Genomic DNA, 24565 nt, shown 5'->3' with positions numbered 1-24565 from the left:
TGAATTTGGGTGACGGTCTCGCTTAGGACAGTTGGGAGGTATGTCCCGCTTCACCGTGTACTACTCGTGAAGGCAGAACTGTGTGCACCTAACAGTAGTGCACACAGTATTGCCTTTGTATTTATCTAAAATGATAACCATGCTACACCATAGGGGGTTACCCAGTCTAAAGTGCCCAGGCCCCCCAGAGCCTTAATCCAGCTCTGGGCCTGGGCATAAAAATATATATATGGAGTAAGCAACACTAAAATAGCCTCATTTTATATAGATAAGTATATATTGTACCAAAAATATATATTGTACCCTTTAAAAATGGGCCGCTGCTTGTAGGCCAGTGCTATGTGCTTGCCCCCCGGGCTAAAGTCTGCCAGCCCTCCCCTGGTGGTACTGCTGCTATCCTATCATCATTGTTCCTATGGCTATTTTATTATTATTTTTAAAACTTTAGATGTTTTTTTTCAACTGTATTGACACGATTTGCGCGGCCAAAAATAGACAACTAAGAATTACAATAGAGGGTGCGATATTCTATATTATACACAAGACTTCCTAATAAACACTGTGAGGACGTCATCACTCGCAGACTAAAAACAATGACAGGAGAACTCACATTTTATACAATTGTTATGAAAAATTTAAGATATTAGCATTACTTGTGTATTATATACAAAATTATTACACACATGAAGAGTGGACCTTATACTATAACATAACATTGGAGCAGGAATATCACCGTGTCCATTAGTTTAAAAAAAAAAATTATAACTTTTTATGGGAGTTGAAAACATCATAAAAAAGATGGAGAAATCATGTTGTAGACAAACGAATAGAAAATCAGACCTCACATCTGCTTATGTACAATTTACTTTTTAATTGCACTCCAGATAGCAATTGTTTGCAAGTGCCGAGAGACCGTATCTTAAAAGATAAATACATTAAGGTTTAGATTTGCTCAATAACACCTGGCTGCTGTGTATATCTCTGGGTTAATGTGTGTATCAAGGATCATTAACACCTCAATGGACGCCGACCTTTGCAAACCCGGCGCTGACTGATAACTGTGTTGCTTAGTTACAGCTGTTGGATGGAGGGCAGACCACACACTCCGTGCTCAAATTAAAGAGCTATTAAAACAGTTTCCTGGAGCAATGGTGTGAAATGGGCAGCGATAGGATACACTCAGCGCTGCTGGGAGACCCTCGGGAGCGGAGTTTAACTTGTTTACAATAGACAACGAACCTCTATGCAATGCTGCAATATCTTCAGGGGCTAAGGGGCATCTGCCCCCTGGGCCGGTCGCATAGGGGGCTTCTATGGGTTCGGTCACTGAGCTATCTGCATTTTTTTCCCCTTTAAAATGTTTCCAATAGGCTACTGAGCTGAGTCCCGCCCGCCAGGGCTAAAATTTGCCAGCCAGCCAGCCCCTGAATACCTTAAAGAGTGAGTAAAGCACGGATTTTACCTCAGTATCTATCACAAGTTGTGCGTTAATGAATAATATACATGAAATAACTGGTGTTCTTGTACCCTGCTCTCATTCAACCCTCTGCAGTAGGACGTCATGTTACCACCAGCTTGGCTTGGCCATACCCATACTTGACAACTCTCCCGGAATGTCCGGGAGACTCCCGGATTCCCGGGAGTGTATGGCAGTCTCATGCGGGCTTGTGGTTTTATATATCGTCTCATGCATCTGCCCACTTCCTAGTGAAGTGGGCAGAATTAGGTCCAAAATTCTCTGGGACCCGCCCCCCTGTGTGTGGGGTCCAAAACGTGATTTTCGGAGCCCTGCCCCCGCACACCCACCTCCCCCCGGCAGCTCCCGGACGCCAACTACAAGAAGTTGGCAAGTATGACCATGCCTCCCATCTGTCCCAATATCAGTGACTGTCCACTCCCGATTTTAGGGAACGGTCCCGCCCAGGGACATGCTTGTCCCGCGGGTACGAGTATTGGGGGGGGGGGGGGGGGGGGAGGGAGACATCTAATGGCCAGACTAGTGCTATACAGCGCTAGGCAACCCTCTGGAGGTGTGGTCATACCCTCATTGCAATGTGGCCACACCCCTTTCCCCGCCGCTCGTGACTTTCACGCTGGGAGGCGTGGCTTTTCAGACTTGGCTTGTACGTAACCATCAGGGTCTGGTGGATGAGGGAGACCTGTCAGACCACATCCCCTACTTGGTTTCACACAAAGACCCAGGGAGCAGAAGGGAAAGTGATTTTTTGTTCCACCTTACCCGGGAATGCCGCTTTTTAAGACTGTGGCCCAAACAGGATTACAGGTAGACAAAGGAATGATCATGATTTTGCATTCCCGTCTTGACCAGAAATCCCACAAAGGGTCTCTCAGAGTGTTTGCATGGGGGGGGCCTCCTCAAAGCAGAAATTAGGCGTGTTCCATATAAAAGGTCGGTTGCAAAATATGCAATTTTGTTCACGTCTGCGATTATTACATTAAAATGGCCTTTGTTACGCAGTTGGTTGATATGTTCTCGGTGATGAAAACTTTGAAATCTGTCACCACTACCAGAAAGCGTTGAAACAAAAAAGTCTGGGATCTGCATCTTAATTCTGATGAGGATGTGACTTTGCGACTATAGGTAGTGAGGGATCTGATGTATGCATAAGAGATGCTGACCCATCGGTTTACACAGCAGTATTTGCCGATTTTGCTCTTGTGGTCGTCTGCATTGACCTTGTGCGACATCTGCACTATTGTGAGTTTATTACACTACAAGCAGAGGCCTTTGCCCATTTCCCAATCTATTAGTTTAAAAATCATAATTAATATCCCCAGTTTTCTTTCATACAATTTGGCATTCTGTACGGCGTGCTTACGAATCCGCTGAATTTATGTGTTACAAATAACGTGTTTTCCAAATGATCCTTCTACGCCAGATTGTCATATGGTATTATCGAGAATATCAGAGTCAGGCTATCCAAGTGTGAAACGAGCCCTTTTAGTAAATGTTCTAATTGCCAATGGATCTGGCCTGGCAGATGGGCCGCCTTCTAGGATACTGCCTCATTATCCAATTAAGTGTATGGAAAGATTTCCTTTGGGAGCGTTTATGCCCCACTGATTTCTTAAGACGTCTAGAAGATGTTACAGGACGTGCACCAGGGTATTTACAGATTTCATTTGCTCTGCTGGGTTCCTCGGGGACGGTCTAACCACTTCTAACTTAAATGGAGATTGTGACATTTTAAATTCATCCCTTTGGTTAATAAATAAAAATGGATCCACTATACAGAACAAAAAACAAAAAAACACAAAAGGATACCGGTGCCTATTTTGTAGACCGTGGTTCAAAACAGTGGTGGGCAACATCCCGTGTGTTACATGACGTCCTCCTGACCAGATAAATCCCATCTTTTCGTCTTTCGGCTAATGATTTCGATATGTTTCTCAGCGACTATAGAGCAGGGTCTGATTAAGACCTCATGGGGCTCTGGGGCAATATACTGGTTTGGGCCCCCTTGCCTCTCTGTTTGTCAAAAACAAATTATAGTAACAAATTAAGGTAATCCGGTCCCCTAAATGCACACTGGGCTCTAGGTAGGAGCGTAGGTTGCCTAATGGATGAACTAGCTATGCTATAGTGTAGTCAGAGACTATGTAGCAGGTTAGTGTGTGATTGGATGGTGATGTCACAGCGCAGTCACACAGTCTATGTAGCAGGTTAGTGTGTGATTGGATGGTGATGTCACACAGTGAGCGCATTCACGCAGTCTATGTAGCAGGTTATTGTGTGATTGGATGGTGAAGTCCTCATTAGTTTGGGCAGCACGGTGGCTAAGTGATTAGCACTTCTGCTTCACAGCGTTGAGGTCATGAGTTCAATTCCCGACCATGACCTTATCTGTGTGAAGTTTGTATGTTCTCCCCGTGTTTTGTGGGTTTCCTCCCACACTCCAAAAACATACTTGTAGGCTGCTATCAAAATTGACCCTAGTCTCTCTGTGTGTGTGTGTGTGTGTTAGGGAATTTAGACTGTAAGCCCCAATGGGGCAGGGACTGATGTGAGTGAGTTCTCTGTACAGCGCTGCGGAATCAGTGGCGCTATATAAATAAATGGTGATGATGGTGATTATTAGTTTGACTAATCTACTCCATGAACACTTCATGCTGTTGCTCTCATTTCATAATATGACCTGATGGTTCTTCATAAAGTTAATGAGTAGCTGAAATGTGGGACTAATAACTGTTCTGTTCGATATTTCAGTTTGACAGTTCTGTGCCCCTCACATCGCAGTGTGGTATTAATTTAATGCATCTTATAATCACAGGGTGAACCTGCCCTACATTGGGTGGCCTAGTCAGTCAATACAAACATATCTCCGCACCAGTAATCTCCCCAAATACATACTCTCAGTACATGTTAATTGAAACACAGAATTTAGGGACCTCAAAAATTCATGTATGAAATAGAAACCGCCAGATGTCAACAGAAAAGTATTGTAAAATTCAATTGATTCTGCCCAAATTTCTTGCATAATCTATACTTCCCGTCCTACTGCAGGTTGCTACTCTCTATAGTTGTTACAAGCAAAGAGAACACATATCCCTAAAACATGATCAAATGTTGGGTCTCAGCCAATTACCATCCAACCTCTGTCTTTGACTCCACTGTTAAAACATCAGCATTTACCTTGGTGAATAAGATTTGTGCGTTTTTACCTAATGTGATACATCCTGGCCAGTAGGAAATCATATCACACAGGCAGACTCTGGAGAGTATCAGAAGCAGTGGAACTACCATGGGATCCCAGCGGGAGACCCCTCGGATGCTATCACACTACCGCTCTGCTCTGAAAACTAAAATAAGATACTGGAATATTTTTTTTTTAACTTAATTGTCTTATGACAAGAATTCTGGTTATGTAGGTTTGGGATACTAACAGGGCCCAGGAACAGGAACAGGAATGGTAGAAAAATCATCTATTAAAGTTGTATATAAAAAAAATAGTTTAAAAATCTATCAATGGCACAAAACCCTTAAACAAGTTGTAATCTAGGACCCTGTTCTACGGACATGACCAATGATTGAGCACATTTTTGCATTAATTACGTACACAAATAAACACAACTGTATCTACCGTTGGCAACAAATTTAACCCTTTTATTTAAAGCTGCTCAGATGGGAAGGACAGTATATATTACTAGCAACAGGATTAGTCACTGCGTGGTGGTGGCGGCTTCAGTCAATACAGCCTTTCAACCTCAAAATCACACGTGTCTGGTCTCCCGGAATGTACGGGAGACTCACAAATTTCAGGTAGTTCTCACAGACCCACAGAACAGCAGGATTTTCTCCCGGATCCCGCCCACCTCCCATATTAGCAGCAAATTGTGTCATTTTGGCCATACCTCGAGTGGCGCAATGATGTGATCGCCGCAAGATTACACAATTTGCAGCCCGTCAATCCCCACTTGACCTCCTATCCGGGAGATGTTTTAAGTTGCTTCAAATGGAAAAGATGAAAAACTTGAGTTCATTAAATGATACATTTCTAATATCTGGAACAACAGATGTGCGATAAGCGATATGAGATCCAGAACCCAACTATATAATATTAAAAAGAAACAATAAAATAATTATATATTATAATTATATAGTGTTTAAGAAGTAGAACATTTTCCAAATAATTGCAATAAAGTTAGTTTTATTTGCTGAATATTTTCCATGTTTTCTTTAATGTAAAAACACATTAAATACACAACAAATAATAACCATATATCATTTGGATAAGGGTATAAAAATAGTGATATTAAAAGTCTTTGATCATAAACCAGTTATAGTCAACCCGATATAATTCAGGGGTCACAAGGTGTGGTCCTATTCAGAAGGGCCGCACGTTACCTTTAATCTTAGTAATAAGATAAAACAATACATCCAAAGAAAGAGACACCTATCTGTAATAACATATCAGGAGATATTTTATACAAGTGTTACAAGCTGTAACAAACACCGCGCAAGTCTTTGTAGAAAATGGTCACAGGATACTTAAATCTTGCTTTTATCACTAAAGGGCTGATTTATCAAACTGTGAAAAGTTCAATTGTCGAGAGAAAAAAAATAAAATCGTATTTACAGTACTTGTACTACAGCAAAACCCTGTTCTGTTATTGCCATCAGGGATGAAATTGGCCTCTATTCTCCATTCAGAGCAGCTGTTTTTGTTTTTAATTATAAGGTATTTTCTATCTTTATCTGGAATTTACACACTTAGCTCTTGAACGTTTTTGTGGCTCTTTTAAAGGATGACATAGCTTCAGATACAAGGTTGATTTATAGAAATGCTATAGAAATCAGCCAAAGCAATCATATGGCTCAGACCGGTTCATCCAGTTTGATTAAGGGTAGATTAAATTAATCAGCTGAAAGGAAGCCCTGCGTGTACACGCTCTTTAATGAGACACTGATCGTTTAAATTAGATTTACACGCTGGGAACTCTCGTGGTTCCTAATCTCCACTGACAGTTCTTAAGCATATCATAAGCTATCCGTCCTACCACTATGTACCTGCCAATGATATAACTTTATGGTTATATGACAATACTTACCCGGATTATGTACACAAATGCAGAAGCCAGTGAAAAGATTTCCAAAATGTATTAAAATAATATCTGGATGGATATTTGTGTGTTAAATGATTATTGAAAGCACTAATTCCACAGAAAAAAAACAAGTTTTTTGTTTGTTTGTTTTTTACATAAACCACTGTGGCGGGCTGTGACAAAAAGAAGAATTTTGGTATTTGCCATCTCCCTTGTCTGTTTTTTCTTCAGGTTGCTATTATCAATTTATATTTCTGGATTACTATGGCAACCACAGTTACATGGCACATGATGTAGTGATCAGAGAGGCTTTGGAACACCCCTCTGAGTTCTGTCTGCGCTGTGACATCTTCCTTCTCCTCCCTCTGCCATCACATGCGGAGAGCTGCGAGCTTGTGTACAGCAGCATATTTGTTTGCCAGAGAGCTTTAGAAAAGGAGATACTGATTTGTAACAGGATAGCTAAGGAAAATCATACATGCTTAGAAAAGGTACTTAACTTGCTATTTAAAGTAAAAAGAGAATCTTCTATGTGTGATTGCTGTGCAACGAGCCCATAAAAGGTACAATGGTTGGCTGATTTGGTGAAGATGACCAAACGTTGCATGGGGCATTGGATTCTATGGATGATAATACTTCAGTCAGTTACAGTAATCACCATTACATTAATACACGCAAATACTATATGCAGAGAAGACCAAGGTTCTTTGTTGACAATAACTCAGCAGAATGTAACTGGGGAGTAACCACAACTTAAAAACTCTAGTAGGGATCTGTCCAGCTGTCCCGTCTGGGGATACGTTTGTCCCATGAGTGGGAATGTTTGGCAAAGGTAGGTATGTAATGGGCAGTCTAGCCCTCTACATCGCTAGGCAGCCCTCTGGGGGCGTGGCCATGCCTCATCACACTGTGGCCACGCCCCCAGTCCCGCTCCTGACAATGGACATGTTTTGAGGCATGCATTATCCTTAGAATTACAACATCCTTTACCTCTCTCTGCATAGTACTTGCCTACACTCCCACCAAGCTCTTTCAAGAATACGGTGTGCTTCATGACCTGCCCCCCTGCGCCCCTAGTGTCATCATCACTGTTCCTATAAAGAAGAAGGAGAGACATTGGGTATAGTCAGGCTATTAGGTTACCAGCGAGGGCATCTAGTACCCTTCTACCAGCCCCTCTACTAGCAAGACTAGAGAGGCTCACCAGCCACTGCCCCAGCGTTAGACCGGGTATTCACATGCTCTAACATTAGCTTAGGTGTCGCAGGCATCAAAGCGTACAGTAACCTTGGCGTAATATAAAGACCCGGCCTGGTTTGGTACACAAGCCAGAGACGTTTTGTTTTTTGTTTTTTTCCCAGGCCAGTGTTGGTCTTCTGTGTAGGTTTCACAATGCTCATCTCCTGTGATCATCTCCTGCCCATGTGCCCACTGGCTGCAGTGCCCGACGCAGGACACGGCTTGCTGGGTGCATGCACTCACCCGTTGGATCACTGCTCCCTCCTGCAGATGTCCATTAACATACCAGTTAAAAATACTAAAATATATGCAAAGCGAAATTATATCATGTTTAGTGCTGATTATTCATAAATGCAAATGTGACAAAATAACATCTGTGCTTCCCGGTAATGACTCATAGCAATCAGCTCTCGATTATTGTCACGTTCGCTCCTGTACTGATAACTCTTGTCATGAAAGAAGAGAGCAGGGTATCTAGGTATATACAAGATTCTGAAGACAACATATTTAACCATTTAACGGTGATGCCCAGATATGAAAGAGCAATTAAATAAACTGTTTAACATTAATATTCAGTATGTCACAGGCTGTGTACTACCGAAATATATATCTGACATAACTGCTCATACATCATACTCTGTTTCACCCATTTGCAGCAGGGTGCCATGTTAGGAGGGAGGGGTTTCTCTGTCTGAGCCAGCAATGTGAGAGTGACAGTCTTGTAGTCTTGTTCTGCAGAAACTCACTGGAGATCATTTACTAAACAGAAAGGGTCAGATTCACGTTCGGACATAGATCCATTTGTGTGTTGTATCTTGCGTGAAATAGCTCTGCGTAAGGTCAGAAACAGATCTTGGGGTATATTTACTAAACTGCGGGTTTGAAAAAGTGGAGATGTTGCTTATAGCAACCAGATTCTAGCTGTCATTTTGTAGAATGTACTAAATAAATGACAGCTAGAATCTGATTGATTGCTATAGGCAACATCTCCACTGTTTCAAACCCACAGTTTAGTAAATCTAGCCCCTTATGTCAGTGAATGTTATTGTATGCATTTTATGTCTGAATGCAAATGACCCTTACGACTGCCTATGACTTGAAGAGTAGACAGGGGGAGGGACGGATCAAACTCAAATTCGGGAGTCTCCTGAATGCTTCGGGAGAGGAGGCCAGTTTGACGCAGGGGCGGACTCAAGACTTAATTTTTAGGGGGGGGGGATTTTGCATAATCACGCCCCTCTTTTATTCTGATAAATTATTGGGATAACCCCACCCACCAGCCGTGATCGGACCCGCCCCTTCACCCATTTTGATCGGCAGCTTGGACCCAAATATAATGAACTTAGTGCTGCTAGGGGGGGCGATTTTTTTTTTTAAATTAACTTTGTTAATCATGTTCTGGGCTAAATCGCATACCATTTAGGATTCTTTAAACCTCAACACTCTTCAGCCTCCAAACCACAGGATAGTAAATCCAGCGACTCGAAGTGCGAAATCACCAGCGATGTGCAGTGGGTTTCAAAACCGCCAGAAAAATGACAGGTTAGTAAAATTTGCACCCTGTAGTGTGCTAAAGCTCACAGTGCGAATTGTTCGAATTACATAAAGGGGCAGGGCCAGTGATGTCACAGCAGCTTAACTGACTGAGGTTTCATCTTTTTGACACGTATTAGATCCCAATTGGAGAACATCCTACAGATGTGGCGTTGGGCTTCATCGCTCTGTAACGTGTGTTATGGAATATCCTAGTTAACTTTACTTTTTAATCGCGCTGCAGTGGAAGGTCAGGGTATAACTGAACCAATTATTTTTATTTTCCTTATAGGAACATTTTTATTTGGGGATTTAGTGGTCTTTTGAAAGAGGCTTCAGACTGCCAGCAAACAGCTCTCATCAGAGATCGACAGACTCGCACAGATGTGACATAAGTTTAGTTGTGATTAAGGCAACGCTAGTATTAGTCAGGAAACCACGTGGAAGTGGTTGTGGGTTATTGAAATGGAGTAATTTTATTCAAAGGAGAAGTATTACTCCCACTGTGTTCTGCATGTACGTAGCCGACATCCTACCCCTGTGTCATGCACAAACCCTGGGCTGGTACCACAAGTCGGGTCCAAGAAGCCTGTGTATGCAGATAGGACACACGGACACTACAGGTATCAGCTTAAAAAAATATTATATCTATTACAAAAATTGGTGAGAACCATTGGCCTAATGAATGCCATGCGATATCCATGTGAGATTTTTACTTTATAAAATAGTCGTCTAAGCACGGCCTACACGTGGAGTCCTTAGACTGGGGCATGAAGAGGTCAACAGGGGAATAAAAAATTAGTGGCCCACTAAACAGGCATTGGGTAGGGCCATTGGGGACTTCCAGGGTACCCGGTGGGCCAGTCCGACCCTGTAAACATTAAAACGTTATTTTCAAATGTATCATGACTGTGATATACAACGTCCTATTCCAATTGGTGGCTGCCGGGAGTTGAGCTTTAGGAAGTACCTTCCCACTGACTGATCTTCCAATGTGTGAATAGTTTCTAGAGATGCCCAGGCTCGGTTTTCTGAAAACTGAATCATCCAAACTTAGGGGATCCGAGTAGACTCACGAGCCGGCTCGGTACTTTTGCGCGTCCTCGGATCTGAATCTAAGTAAAACATCATTGTTGCGTTATCGGATCTCGCAGGTTTTGGATTCCATAAGTACCTCCCTCCCCAGGAGATCCAGTACCATCGCTCACACAGAAACAGGGGTAGCAGAGTTCTTGTCACTGGAGACTGGAGAATGACATCGCTCACACAAACAGGGGTAGCAGAGTTCTTGTCACTCTCCAGTCTCCAGTGACATTGCTCAGTGCCATTGCTCACACAGAAACGGGGGTAGCAGAGTTCTTGTCACTGGAGACTGGAGAATGACATCGCTCACACAAACAGGGGTAGCAGAGTTCTTGTCACTCTCCAGTCTCCAGTGACATAGCTCAGTGCCATTGCTCACACGGAAACAGGTAGCAGAGTTCTTGTCATTTTCCAGTCTCCAGTGACATTGCTCAGTGCCATTGCTCATACAGAAACAGGGGTAGCAGAGTTCTTGTCACTCTCCAGTGCCATTGCCCATACAGAAACAGGAGGGGTAACAGTGTTCTTGTCACTTGACAAAAATTGACTGGAAATTAATGCTATTGAGGTTAATAATAATGTAGGAACAAAAAAAAAAAAAAAAGAGCCAAATTATGTGATTTTAGCAAAAAAAAAAAAAGAAAGGGATTTTAGAGAGAAAAAATAGGGATCTAAAACCAAAAAACACGTGAGGTCGGTTTTACCAAAACAAAAAGTTAATCCATATTCAAAACCAAAACACGGGGGTCAGTGAACTTCTCTAATAGTTTCATATTGAACACTCAGATCCCAAAGTCACCAACGTTTGCAACAGTGTAAAACACTATCAGGGACCAAATGACACATCCCATTGGCTGCCGACACTACTGAAGACTGTTTATTTATGTGCATGTCTCTCTTTACTTTTTCCTTGTCAATTTCTTCAGTCTCACGTACTGTAATGTTACTGATATTTCATATGCTGAACTCAATATAGAAAGATGTAAACATTAAACTTCTATCTATTTCTAGTACTGAGAATCTTAAATTATTACTTGAGTTTAATGGTCACTTAAGTGTCAGGTGTCTTGTGACAAGTGTGCCAACTTAGAGGGGTATTGGGGGGAGGGGGGTGTATAGAGCTCAAAGGGGCCTTAATGACAAAAGTGGGGAACTCCCTAATGAACAAAACCCCCCTCTGGATTACAGATTTCACCTGTTACTCTCTGGATGGCAAAATCCTGGGTGCCACAGAAGAAGAAAAGAGTGCGCTATTTTTAAAATAAACAAAATGTTCCTTGTTTTGTAAATAAAGGGTTTTTGTTTGTTAATTGTCTTCCAGTTCAAGATTCACTAAAATAAAATAAAACACAGAGAAGTGAGAGGGAAAGTGACAATCCCACCACACGAGTGTCAGCTCTTAGGTCAAGTGATTCCACTGCCACATGTAACTATGTGATATGTGCTGGAAGATGTATTTAAGCGACTGTAAACGATCATTTATTTTGTACAAATAAGAGGACCATCACTGGCAACTGTACACCGCTACACCTGCTGCATCCGCTTCACGGTTACTAAATCTGCATCTGCAGGGACGCTCTCAGTTTGCTAATGCTGGTCTGAGACTGAGCTACAGCAACCACCCTTGTCTGTAACTCACTGCATGTATGTATGTAGGTATATAGAACATGAATATTTGGCTGAAAACTGGAATATACCCAGAGGAAACTCGTATATTTGTACCCAAGTCTACAAATGTCAGGTCCTCCCTCAAATGTTGTATATTGTGTTTTATCCCCCCCCCCCAGGCATGAAGGCGGAACCTTCGTTCTGCTCCTTACTTGTCATGCATTTGGGGCTAGGCCAGGCCTCCTCAGGGGAAGAGCGTTACTTCCCGACGTAAGCGCCCTTTTTTAACGTGGTTTTGTCCACATGTCACCACCTCATCATTCTTCTCCATCATCTTCATCGCCACATCCTTAATCTTCATCGTCTTACTGTTCTAAAACCTCTCGATACACAACGTTTCTGCTAAACACCTTATCGCTGTGCTCAATCAGTCTTCCTTGAAGGGCAGTATTCATAACCTGCACTTTCACATCACTGCTTCTCCGTACTCGTGAAAATGGACATACAATTGTCCATGACCAAACACAGGCTCTGGTAAATAAATACCCATACGGTCAAGAGTTTAAACCCTCAACTCGTAAATTTAGCCTTTACTACCCCTCCCATGGGGGGGAAGGGGGGGGTGATGGAAGTTAACTGACTTCACTATTATAATTTTGTCAAATAATGTCAGTATACCAAATTTCAGGTCAATTGGATGAGCCCTTTCTGAGAAAATAGTTTTTTCCCCACACACACACTAACACACGCCGCTAGGCTTTTATATATTAGATACTTGTGGTTTCGGTCTCCATAGATCCATTAATTTGGGACGGTGTAACAAGGAGGCGATTTGTATCTCTCTGCCCATGACCAGGTTTATATCATTAGCGCCGGGCGATGGATCCCGAGAAGAAGGCTGCAGTCACAGGCTCATCTGCTCGCTGGATGACTAATGTGTCGGCGTTTTTTGGAAAAAGCATCAAAGATTTACAGCAAAGACTAAAACCGCAGCCCTGGAATCACAAAGCTTTAAATCAAAGTCGCTGTGTTCACATTATCTCTGCCAGACACGCAGAAAAACAACATTTGGTGTTCTAGAACGGCACTTCCAACATCCTGGTCATTTTCAAAAAATAAAAAAACAACATAACTGTTATATTTGGGTGTGATTTGAATAAGCAAATTATTTGTTATGTTACATTCTCAATTACAATCAAAGGTCTGGTGATGAAAGGGGACCATGTCTGAGTGTCTCTATCTCCTCCATTTTAGGGGCTGAACTGATACTGACTAAGGCCTAGTGACATTATTGAGGCAGAAGGCACACACTCTATGGCTCAGTGAGGTCACTAGTATGGAAACAGCTAATGCAATATGGGAAGTCATACTTGCCGACTTTTTCTACAGAGGGTGATCCTGGGGGAGAAGCCATGCGACAGGGGGTGTGGTGACGTTGTTGCGTCACCATAGCCCCGCCCCCACTATGGGGCTTAATGACACGATTAAGTCCCGCCCCCGCCATTCAATGCAGTGAATTTTGGCGAATCTGGGAGGTTTGCCTACTCTCCCGGGAGTCCGGGAGGACTCCCCGAAATTCGGGAGCCTCCCAGGAATTCCGGGAGAGTAGACAAGTATTCCTTACACCCTGTATGATTACCTGCAGCTTGTCTCTGTACTGAACAACTTTAATTCTATCTGCATTACATCAGTGCCTTATAGTCAACCATCCATAGTACATGATGCGGCCTTGAAGGAGTGGTTTTAGGGGAGGGGTGAGGGCTGGGAGTAGCCCAGCACTTTGGAAGAATTCATGCCGCCGGGGAAACTGGCACGTACCAACAGGACGTATCTGCATAATATACTCATTTCCATACCGTGCATGGGCACCAGAAACGCCAATGCCTGGAATGAGGCGGCCAAGTGTAAGTGGAGCACAGTAAGGGTGACATAGTTAGACGCAGAGACGTATCTCTTGTGGGTATTGGATGGCTGGTGGCGATCAGCCGCTTCTGACTCCTCCAGCTGATAGTACTTCATTCTGTAGCCTTGGGGTGATATTATATCAAGTCACAACAATCTATTCACATTACTTATGTGTCAAATACATTTGGAGAACGGCAGGAAACGTGATTGGATTTTTAAAGTGTTAAACAACAGATGTGAAGGTGTATTTGATCACATTTTATACGGTACATACGACTTTTGTTACAGCTGTCCAGACAATATTCTCTCTTGTGCATACGACACTTCATTATATTATATTATATTATATTGTATACAAATGGGATAATGTGACTTTAGCATTTACTGCCGACACGGTCAAACCGCATCCCCAGGGTATCGTGGGGCATTCGTCAAAAACGCCGTTATTTCTGGCGCTGGACGCATCTCGAATCAACATATACATGTAAGTACGGAGTTACCCGCCACTAGAGTGACTGCTGTCCACGGCTGTCGTACGGGCCAGAAGCGCCACTTCACGGACTGTGTCGTCTCTACTACCTGAATGCCTGCGAGAACAATCTTTTGTGCATAACTCAAGAGATCACACAGCGCACTCGCTCCAGCATCCAGTGGCCTGGAACACTTCCAACGTCCCAACGGTACCATGGTCTGACGAGCGGAACATTTAAGGTGTTCCTCAGTCGTGCTTTGTTAAAGGAGGGAGAGTGACTGCAAGTGCTCCCGAGGAGTGACGCATGCAAGCTGGAAAGTGTCCGGTTCATGGATAAGTGGGTCAGGTGTTTAAAACCCCAGAGGGGAGAAGTTCACCATATAAATAAGGTTTGTATTTTACATCTGTCACAAGATATTCTCTGACTATTATGTTCTATCATCATGTCGTGTCACATGCATAGCAGTAATATATTTTCCGGTCTAGTTAGAGCGGTGGTAATCTTTTTCACAATTACTACCATTCCGACACCGATGAGTCTTCCACTTAAAATCTGAATCTGTGAAAAAACAATGTAACAACCTCTATAACTTTTAAGTTAAAGCAGCAATGTCAGGACCCCGCAGGTTAAGTGTTTAAACACGTAACCTGACATTGCCACTTTAAATTGAAAGTGATAGAGATCGCAATGACGCAAAATTCTAGTGACTAGTCGGAATAACTTGCGGTCAGCATCCTGCTGCGATCGGAGACCTACAGCGTCGGTATGGACTATGGAGGCAAGTCCGCTTATATTTAAATTATTTTTTCACAGATTCGGAGGCAGTACGCAGACGTCACCCTATGCTCTGTTGCTAATAAACGGGCCAGTTGAATTTTCCCTCCGCATTGGGGTGTCATTTACTGTACAACTTCATACTGAGTCAGGCAGGTTTTCCCCAAGTTAATCCCTGGTAGAAGACAAATACTCTACTACCGTGAGGACTCTGGTCACGACTTAGGTGGAGACTCTGCCCCAAGAGATGGAGGCAAGACATTACCCTGACACAGAGAGACATCGATTACCAGCCCAGGGCCAGGCAGGTCCCACGGGCTTCATATGTAATAAATCAGTTGTGGGGAAAAAAAAAAAAAAAAAATGTTATTTGCATCCTTCGTGGTTGTTGCTTCTGCAATTTACAGTGAAGAAATTGTCATTGTCAAGGATTTGAATCCACCACAGCTCTAAAGTCTCCTGAAGGCCACGGAGGAGGCTAGTAAATAAATATTTCACACTGCACCTTTAGAAAGAATGTATTATAAAGTACAAGTTATTGAAGTATGAAGGTTTATTTTTGTATAACGTTTGTCTGTTAAACATCTTCCCTTGTATCGAAAATTCAAAAATCTAAATTTGACTTGTTCAGTGACAAGAGGCTGTGTCAGCTAACAGGACCCAGATGTCTCCAAATAAACTCAGCGTTTGGAAGCGAGATCCCCTAAAAGGTGATCCATGCCACGGAGATATACAGACGGAGCAGGGGGATAAGCGGACGACTCATCTTGGATAAAGCGATGTTACAACTGTTAAACATTCTGGAATGCTGCCATGTATTTTTTTTTCGTTGTGTTTACATTACAATAGGACAATTTATGTGGTGTGTAGAGATTCACTCCATAAATTCCTTGTTCTCATTCCGTTAGCTGCCAACTCTGCATCCACCTGGGAAAAGGGGGGGCGGGGGATCTGGTAAGTTACGCGCACAGTATCGCTCATGTGGGTAGCGCTCCGTCTCTGCACAGCCACGCCCCCTGGCTTAATCTCAACGCTTCTCAAAGGTCCAGAGCACCAAAACCGCTTATGTATAAGCGGCGCTGATGGCAAAGAGACGGTACACTGCCCGGCTGAGCCAGTCCAATGCTCTTTGGGCGACAAGATCCAACTGGCATTGCCCACAGAGGGTAGCTGGATATATTAGACAGGGCTTCTGTGAATAGTGTACATATTTCTTATTAAACTGCTAAATCTTTGAAGAATATGGGTATTATGAAGAAACACAATGGATGAAAAGATAAACAAAAAAAAAAAGGTACATAACTAATTAAAAGGGGACACCATTAAATTGAACATTGTCCCCCCTTCTATTGAGCAAAAAAAAAAAAAAAGAAGAAAGAAAGAAAGAAGAAAGAAGAAAGGAAGAAAGAAGGAAGAAAGAAGAAAGAAAGAAGAAAGAAAGAAGGAAGAAGAAGAAGTATTTGATAAAGCTGCACCTATGCAAAAAATTTTACTAAGGTGCTCGGCCCCTGCCATGGCTGTGAAACAGAACTGGCAAATCAATTTTGTTTACTAATTTTAAGTGGCGGCACAAGGTGTGTGGTCTAATCGCAAGCCGCTTGTGACAAGTCCACCCCCACCACCCTCGATATTCGGCAGAGCTGTAAGAGGAAAGAAGGAATTTCGGAGGCTTCTCCGATCAGTAGTTTTTCCTGGGGCTCCTCCAGCTACAACCAGGCGGTAGTGCAGGTTGAAGGGAGATATAAGCCGGACCACACTACAATCCACTGGATGATGAACGCACACACAGGCTGATCACGACCAACTTCCGGCTGCGTTTAGAGACGTGTTAGATAATTAGGAGATTGATTTTGATAAGACTACCAGGCATAGGTCTAATGCCAGGACACTCTGCAAAACAGGAATTGTGGGTTTCTAGATTGTACGAGTATGTTCTTTTCTGTAAAGCAGAGTTATTGCAATTCTCTAGCTTTATTACATCTAATCAAGTGCCATATAATCCTAATCAGTGAGCATCTGTGCGCTTGTAACATTTCTGTTCATCGTTTCCGACTCAAATCACCTCCGACCACCTTCCTCCCCCCCCCCACCAAAACACCTTCCTCCCCCCCCCCCACCAAAACACCTTCCTCCCCCCCCCCCACCAAAACACCTTCCTCCCCCCCCCCCCACCAAAACACCTTCCTCCCCCCCCCCACCAAAACACCTTCCTCCCCCCCCCCCCACCAAAACACCTTCCTCCCCCCCCCCACCAAAACACCTTCCTCCCCCCCCCCACCAAAACACCTTCCTCCCCCCCCCACCAAAACACCTTCCTCCCCCCCCCCACCAAAACACCTTCCTCCCCCCCCCCACCAAAACACCTTCCTCCCCCCCCACCAAAACACCTTCCTCCCCCCCCACCAAAACACCTTCCTCCCCCCCCACCAAAACACCTTCCTCGCCCCCCTCCAAACTCGTGCCCTATAATCACTGGTTCACAGTGGAACTTAGGGCACAATGGTAAGTGCCTATTGGAGTCTGTTTGATAAGAGCACTTGGACCATGTCAAGCTCCTTAAATACAGCCGTAATTCGGAATGTTTAAGTTCTAAATGGGCCTCTTTTTACGCATCCCACTTTTGCCCACTTATTCGCAGCGATAGCAGGTGAATTAACGTGGTAATTTACTACTGAAGTCATGCAGGGACAGTGCATCTTTCTAACGTTAACTCTGGGTTTTTCTCGGAGTCTTTACTGCGCATACACGTATCATTTATGTATATTAACGCAGAGGAGAGCAGGAAGGCTGCGGAGAGGGATCCAAAGATCTCTCTACCACAGTGTTTCTCAACTCCAGTACTCAGGGAGCACTAACAGTGCAGGTTTTCCATATCTTCTTGCTTAAGCACAGGTGTATTCATTACTGAGAGACACATTCTAACAGATCCACAGGTGGTAGAATTATTTCCCTTGTCACCTGGAAAGCACCGTTATGGGTCCTGAGGACTGGAGTTGAGGAACACTGCTTTACCACAATGCTCTTCCCCATAGGATCGAAAGGCTTAGACCATCTTCAGATGGCGTTAGTTATCGGGGTCAAGTTCCGAAAAGCTAAGCTTTTTGGAGCTTGATACATTTGCCCAGACCGCAGTGCCCATTGAGTATTACGGGTATTGTAGTCTGGGAACATGTATCAAACTCTGAAAAACTTAAGCTTTTTTAAGTCAATTAACTAACTGATCTCAGACCAGCATAACTACGAAAAGCTAAGCCTTGCAGAAAAAGCCTTTTCTGCCTGGCTGGTGACTTGGCCCCTTAGAGGCTTATTGATCAATAAACCCCTTTGTCCTGCAAAAATCCGGAATTTTTTTTTTAAACTTTTTTTTTTTTTTTAACCAACATGTGAATCTGAAAGTTCTGGCCTCTCCATTCCTCTGTGCCTGCGTGAGCCAACTAGCGTCTCACACATGCGCATATCAGCCCAGCAAAGTGGCTAGATAGCCCTAACCACCCTGACGATATTCTTTGATCACCTGCCGGTCTGCAAATGTAGATACAGATTTTAGACATCACAGGCAAATCACACCTCCAGTGATAGCAGCGATAAGACGATAAGCCATCAACGTAGAGGACAAAATGAGAAAAGAGCTATTGCTGGCAATATTTTCACCGACAAAAGGCTTTTCGTCCTTTGATAAACCGGCCAGCGTAACATATATTTACTTTAGCACAGCTCTCGCTGAGTAATCCATCTAGAGCCGTAACTAGAAATGTTGACACCTGGGGTAAGAAGGAAATGTGACGCCCCTCCAAAAGCTCAATTTTAACTAAATTAATCTAAAATATTAATTCCCTCAGCCCCCCCTTCAAGTTGCGCGCAGAGAGCGCGGCCGCCCCTCTCGCACAGCCCTAGTTAAAGCCCTGAATATCATTAGGGGCATTGTAAGGGGCTACATGTACCCAGGGACCCTGTCAAATTGGCCTTGGTATATCACAATTCTCCAGGATATAAACTCGCATTACAAGCCTACAAAGCGCTCACAATGCTTTCATTTTACAGCAATTTTTCCATTATCTTTGGAAACGTCAAGTCTTCAAAGATCATCATATCTCTATTTGTGCGTCCTCTCTGAGAGCCTGCGAGATGTTACTGTCCCGGTTAGATGGTCTGGGCCCGTTGACAGGTTCATGAGCAATCTGCGCTTACAGTAATTCAATTAATAGAGGGGAAACCCTTTGGGAATCTCTGTAGTAATTTTATTTTACAGAGACAAAAATTAAATTGTAGGTGAAATAGGCCACGGCTATATTATACTAAGTGCACAAATCCTGTATAAAGGGAATTTCCTAGTCTGGCTTCAAAAAGTGGGCAGCACGGTGGTTCAGTGGTTAGCACTTCTGCCTCACAGCACTGGGGTCATGAGTTTGATTCCCGACCATGGCCTTATCTGTGTGGAGTTTGTATGTTCTCCCCGTGTTTGCGTTGGTTTCCTCCGGGTGCTCCGGTTTCCTCCCACACTCCAAAAATATTCTGGTAGATTAATTTGCTGCTTTCAAAATTGACCCTAGTCTTTCTGTGTGTGTATGTTAGGGAATTCAGTCCCTGCTCCTATGGGGCAGGGACTGGTGTGAATGAGTTCTCTGTACAGCGCTGCGGAATCAGTAGTGCTATATAAATAAATGGTGATGATGATAATGATTGATCTGTACAGTGATCACTAGCATTTCAGCTAACAGATCAACTGACCAACATCACGACTGTTTTTGGTCTAAATTTTATCTGCAAACATAGCTAACAATGGATTAGTTCAATACAGTAAATGATCAGGGTAATTTCCATCTAATGCACCCGTTTCTACAGCCAGTGTCTGTAGGGTTGCAGAAGTTTACTCCATCTGCCGGGAGTAGTTGGGTGGAGTATGGATGAGGTGCAACGCTCTGCGCCAATACACAAACCTGACGATTCCCTTTGTAGAACAAGATTTTCCTTAATGTCATAGAGCGATGGAAAAGATGCTTTTATAGGGGAGTTCCATGTTTTGCAGAAAGGTGAACAACCTTTACCTCCAGTTAAAAAAGATTTTAATTTTCAGGCCCCTATTCGGTGCCCTGCTAATGAATGCCACTTTAATGGTATGTGCACCAGTAGAGGTGTACGTATCACTGAAAGGGGGAAGTGCAGATCAGTGCTTTGGAAGGGCTGGACACGCCCCTGAGGAAATGTGTCACTCCTCAATTTGATGTTACCACTCCCCTGCAGAGCATGACCACACCCCTTCTCATGCAGAGTTGTAGCTGCATGACAAACGTGACACATTTCTCACAGTCTTCACAATTCATCAGACATAAATGGTCCTGACACAGTAGGAGACTGGACTTTGATGTGATATGTTTAATGCTTTCAGAATAGCCTGCCAGTCTGCAGATGTAGATACATATTAACTGTCCACGTGCATCTCCAAAGACTGTGAAGTTGTAGAACCTTAAGATGCGCTAGATGAACAACTGGCCACTCGCTTTATTTCGGTGCAGAGCACCAGGGCGTCAGACATGTTAAAGCATTTGAGAGTATAATCAAGGACTTGTTCTGCAAATTGCATGATTAAGGACCCACCCTCTTAACATGAAGAGTAGGCCTAGGAGAAGAACTCTCCCGAGAGTCTGAGAGCACTCCCCGAAATCCTAGAGTCTCCTGGACGTCCCAAGAGAGCAAGTATGGTTGAGAGGCATAAAAATGTAGCTTCTCCCAGTAAGCCGACAGCCATGGCCCAACTTCTAACATTTCAAATGACCAAAAAAGAACACTTGTATCACATCTATTGTCCGTTCTATTCCTTTAGACCTAAAGTAACGTCCTGTAATCAACCATAAAGACAATGTTTTGTGTAGGTCCATTGTATCTTTCCGAGAGCCTCGCACAGCAGCTAGGGTCCAACAGTCCCAAGGCCGCCATAGGTGGAGTGAGGTGCTGCTAAGGGCCCCTCGTTCCTCGTCAAAGCCCCCAGTGTATATGTGAGTTTTTCACCATTGGGAGGTACATGTGGGCTTCTTACAAAATTCTGCTATAAGGGCCACATATATCTAGTTATTCCCCTGAATGGTCCTATAGACCAGGCCCCACCAAGCCCGCCCTGTAAATGACTAAAGAAATTGAACCATTAAACACATTCAGGTGCATATACCTACAGACATTTTAAAAAGCAAAAATCGGCACACACAAATAAGCCACACCCCTAATCCACCCACAATATGACTAGCTCCACCTACACCAGGCCCATATTGCTGTGAGGCCACACACACTTCTGAGGACAAAATAAAATAGGGACTGTTGGGAGGTTTGCACTTATGAAAACTAGTGCAGTGGAGGGGGGGTATGCCGTTGCCAATAGCAGCCAGATATTAGCTTTTATCTATAATGCACACAACAAAAATAAATCTGATGGGTTGCTATGGCGACCACAACATAAGTTAATACAAATACCACCCATTAAAAAATGAAAAGAGGCATTTCTCCAATATGATGCTTCTATCATGTCCTGTGTCACAACGCCCACACGTATTTTTTAGGAGTTTGTTTATCCGTCTTCTACTGTCCCCGTGTGGACTGAAGCAGACAAAATGTTGCCAGGGAGAAGATGCCAATGACATCTCAGGTGAGCGCATCGTCTGCCCTAGCCAGACATGACTGCGTGGTCCCCGGACGCCATTTATCCGGAGAGAAGGCCCCAATATGCAGACAGGGACTTTTTAGCCTTAATGAGGAGAGGGATTAGCGTCGTCCCAACAGACTGACACTAGAAGCAAAGTCTTATTCATGGACATAATCTTACAGTTCGTACCTTATGCAATATTGTATCACCGAATCCAAACACAAACATGCTCATAAAAAACGGATTAATGATCAGAAAAGCGCTGGATAATGTTCTTAGAGATCTTAATTTTGATCAGGGTTTTCCCAACCACCATCGTATGTGCTCTTTGGCTTCTAGAGTAACAACCAAAATCGCTAAAATATCTTTAGATCTCTACAGCTGACCGACCGGCTGCAAAACTGTTTAAAACAAAGTGACAAATGTCAATGAACCTCCAGCCGGATGTCCTGTACCCGGTGGTTGGAGAGCTGCCCAACAGCTTCTATTACTCTTTAGATGGAGGAAAGTCCTTAGCAGGAATACTATAGGTCCGCTAGAAGCTACGACTCCCTCCAGGACAACCATTAGCAGCTGATGAGTGAACCATACAAATCTGTGCACATTTCTTAAAGATTTTCCTAGTCCAATGGCTTAAACAGAGGTAACAACAACACAGCCTTTAAATGTGAATTTTCCTCACAGTTACCAGTCAAATGAAACAGCTTTGGATAGAGCTGAAGTTTGTCTGTATCCAGCAGAGTGATGCACAGAAGAGGCCGAGCTGCCCTAATATCTGGGCTCTTTTCCTTTGTCTATGCTGTACTTTGCTGGCTGGTTTCTCCTATCTCCCAGTAACTGCGCACGCTGACTCAGTGCTCCCCCCTCAGTCTTCGGTCCCTATTTATTAATCTATGGCGATAGCAATTACCACAGCAATAGAAAATCAATTATTGACACAATTTAATAAGAAAATATCTATATATATATATATATATATATACACACATACACGCAAGTTAACCCGTGCATGATACTCATGCATTCTAGTCAAATCAAGCTACTTAAGGTGTTAAAAAGGTTCTTGTCATGCATTTGGGCCTAGCCCAGGCCTCCTCAGGGGAAGAGCGTTACTTCCCGACGCAAGCGCCCTTTTTTAACGTGGTTTTGTCCACATGTCACCACCTCATCATTTTTCTCCATCACGTCATCCTTCATCTTCATCGCCACATCCTTCATCAAGCTACTTAAGGTGTTAAAAACTCCCCACTGTCACCCCTGGCAACCACCAACCACTCCCAACTGTCACTTCTCCTTTAAGAAATATATAGGTCAGTGTATAACTCTGCCCAGCAGGTGGCGCTGCAGCTTGTTTTTTTTTTTTTCACACACGCCACTAGGCATTTATATAGTAGATATAATTTTGATATATGTTAGCCACTGGAAAAGATGCTTTAATTTAAATTAAGAAACATTTTTGCCTCTATTATCTTCTGCTGTATCGCTATCCTGAGATGGCAATAACGAAAACTGTGATTATAGGTGTGGCGTTGGACACCTCCAACTCAGCATAGGTGAATGAAAAACGTTTTTTTTACGGGCGGCATTTTTTAGTGTAAAATTACACCCAACATGCGTCCAACGGGGCAACAGGCCCATATTGTCACTCATTGACGGTCTTTATTTTCAATCTGGCTTCTCCTTGCTATGCGCAGGCTTACCTGTGAAGCTACTGCGCCTCTATGTTGGTAATGGGCTGGGAGGGCTATGCTGGCCTATGGTGTCACAGCCCAGCTTTCCCCCCCTCCCAAGAGCAAAAGATCTCATCCCTGCTCCACACAAGGTAAGAAGCAGGGCCTGTGGGGGGTGCCAGCTCTGAGGAAGCGGCCCCTCGTGGGAGGGGCCAGAAACCAGGAAGCTGTCCTATAGGCCAGGGTCAGACATAATGAGACCAGAGGCCCCTCCCCACATACTCATACTATATAAATAAACTCTGGGGGGAAAACAATTCTTTAAGCTGCTCTATTACTTCATGGGAGCCTCCAGGATATAAGGAAAACTCCACCCCTGCACATGCTAGATGGCTATACTGCCATTACTATACACACATGCTGTACATCTACCTAGCATGGATGGCATGCATGTAACATGCATGACAAATAGTTATAGTACAACCATTTAGCATGTGTGATTCAATGTGCAATTTGGCAGATCTGAAGATGCCTTTTAGGAAAGGGGCATCCGAGAACAAATTTATATATTACACATTTCTGCAAATTGTATATAAATCAGCACATTTGCATCCTACCTCCCCAACTTCTCCCCATACCAGACAGGTAATTCTAGCCCCCCCCTCCCACCAGACACCACCATTTCCTCTTTTTACCAAAATTAAATGTATACACACTTCCTGTGAGTGATCACATTATTATTATCTTTTATTTATAAAGAGCCTAGTTCTCCACATAGTGAAGTACTGAAAACCTACATCGGATTAGGACTGGACTATATACTAACCAACCGAATGAGATGTGCGATGAATACTATCCACCAGAATGGTATCTGCTTTGTATATTTGCCATCATTCAGCTTTGTATCCCAGGTTACCAGAAACAAATCAATTGAAAGTGAAGAGTTTTATGCACCAAATAGTGTCTGCTATTCTCCAGGTCTATAAGTTGCCAATTACCTGGTGGTGGTGCCGCTATAGACGTAATTTAGGCCACGCTTTTGGCGCAATGCCGCGCATCAACGGGCCAAAAGGGGTTGGGTAAAA

The 24565-nt window shown here is 43.5% G+C and overlaps 1 protein-coding gene and 1 long non-coding RNA gene across 5 annotated transcripts in view; one reads left to right on the top strand and one right to left on the bottom strand.

Annotated features, from left to right (window-relative positions):
• The window catches only part of LOC142108888 (uncharacterized), a 46901-nt gene that overhangs the window by 1250 nt on the left and 21086 nt on the right, over positions 1 to 24565 (top strand). The window lies entirely within an intron of this gene.
• Positions 1 to 24565, bottom strand: part of GNG2 (G protein subunit gamma 2) — a 52886-nt gene that overhangs the window by 23057 nt on the left and 5264 nt on the right. For 2 of the 4 annotated variants that reach the window (XM_075192846.1, XM_075192845.1), the window contains exon 2: positions 5374 to 5468. The exons of the other annotated variants lie outside the window; for them this stretch is intronic. The gene's annotated coding sequence lies outside the window, so the exon portion shown is untranslated. The remainder of the gene's footprint in view (positions 1 to 5373; positions 5469 to 24565) is intronic. 4 annotated transcript variants of the gene reach the window in all.

This window comes from Mixophyes fleayi, chromosome 12 (assembly GCF_038048845.1).
Source record: "Mixophyes fleayi isolate aMixFle1 chromosome 12, aMixFle1.hap1, whole genome shotgun sequence".
NCBI lineage: Eukaryota > Metazoa > Chordata > Amphibia > Anura > Limnodynastidae > Mixophyes > Mixophyes fleayi.
The sequence above is the reverse complement of the archived record's forward strand: the minus strand, read 5'-3'. Positions and strand labels throughout refer to the sequence as shown.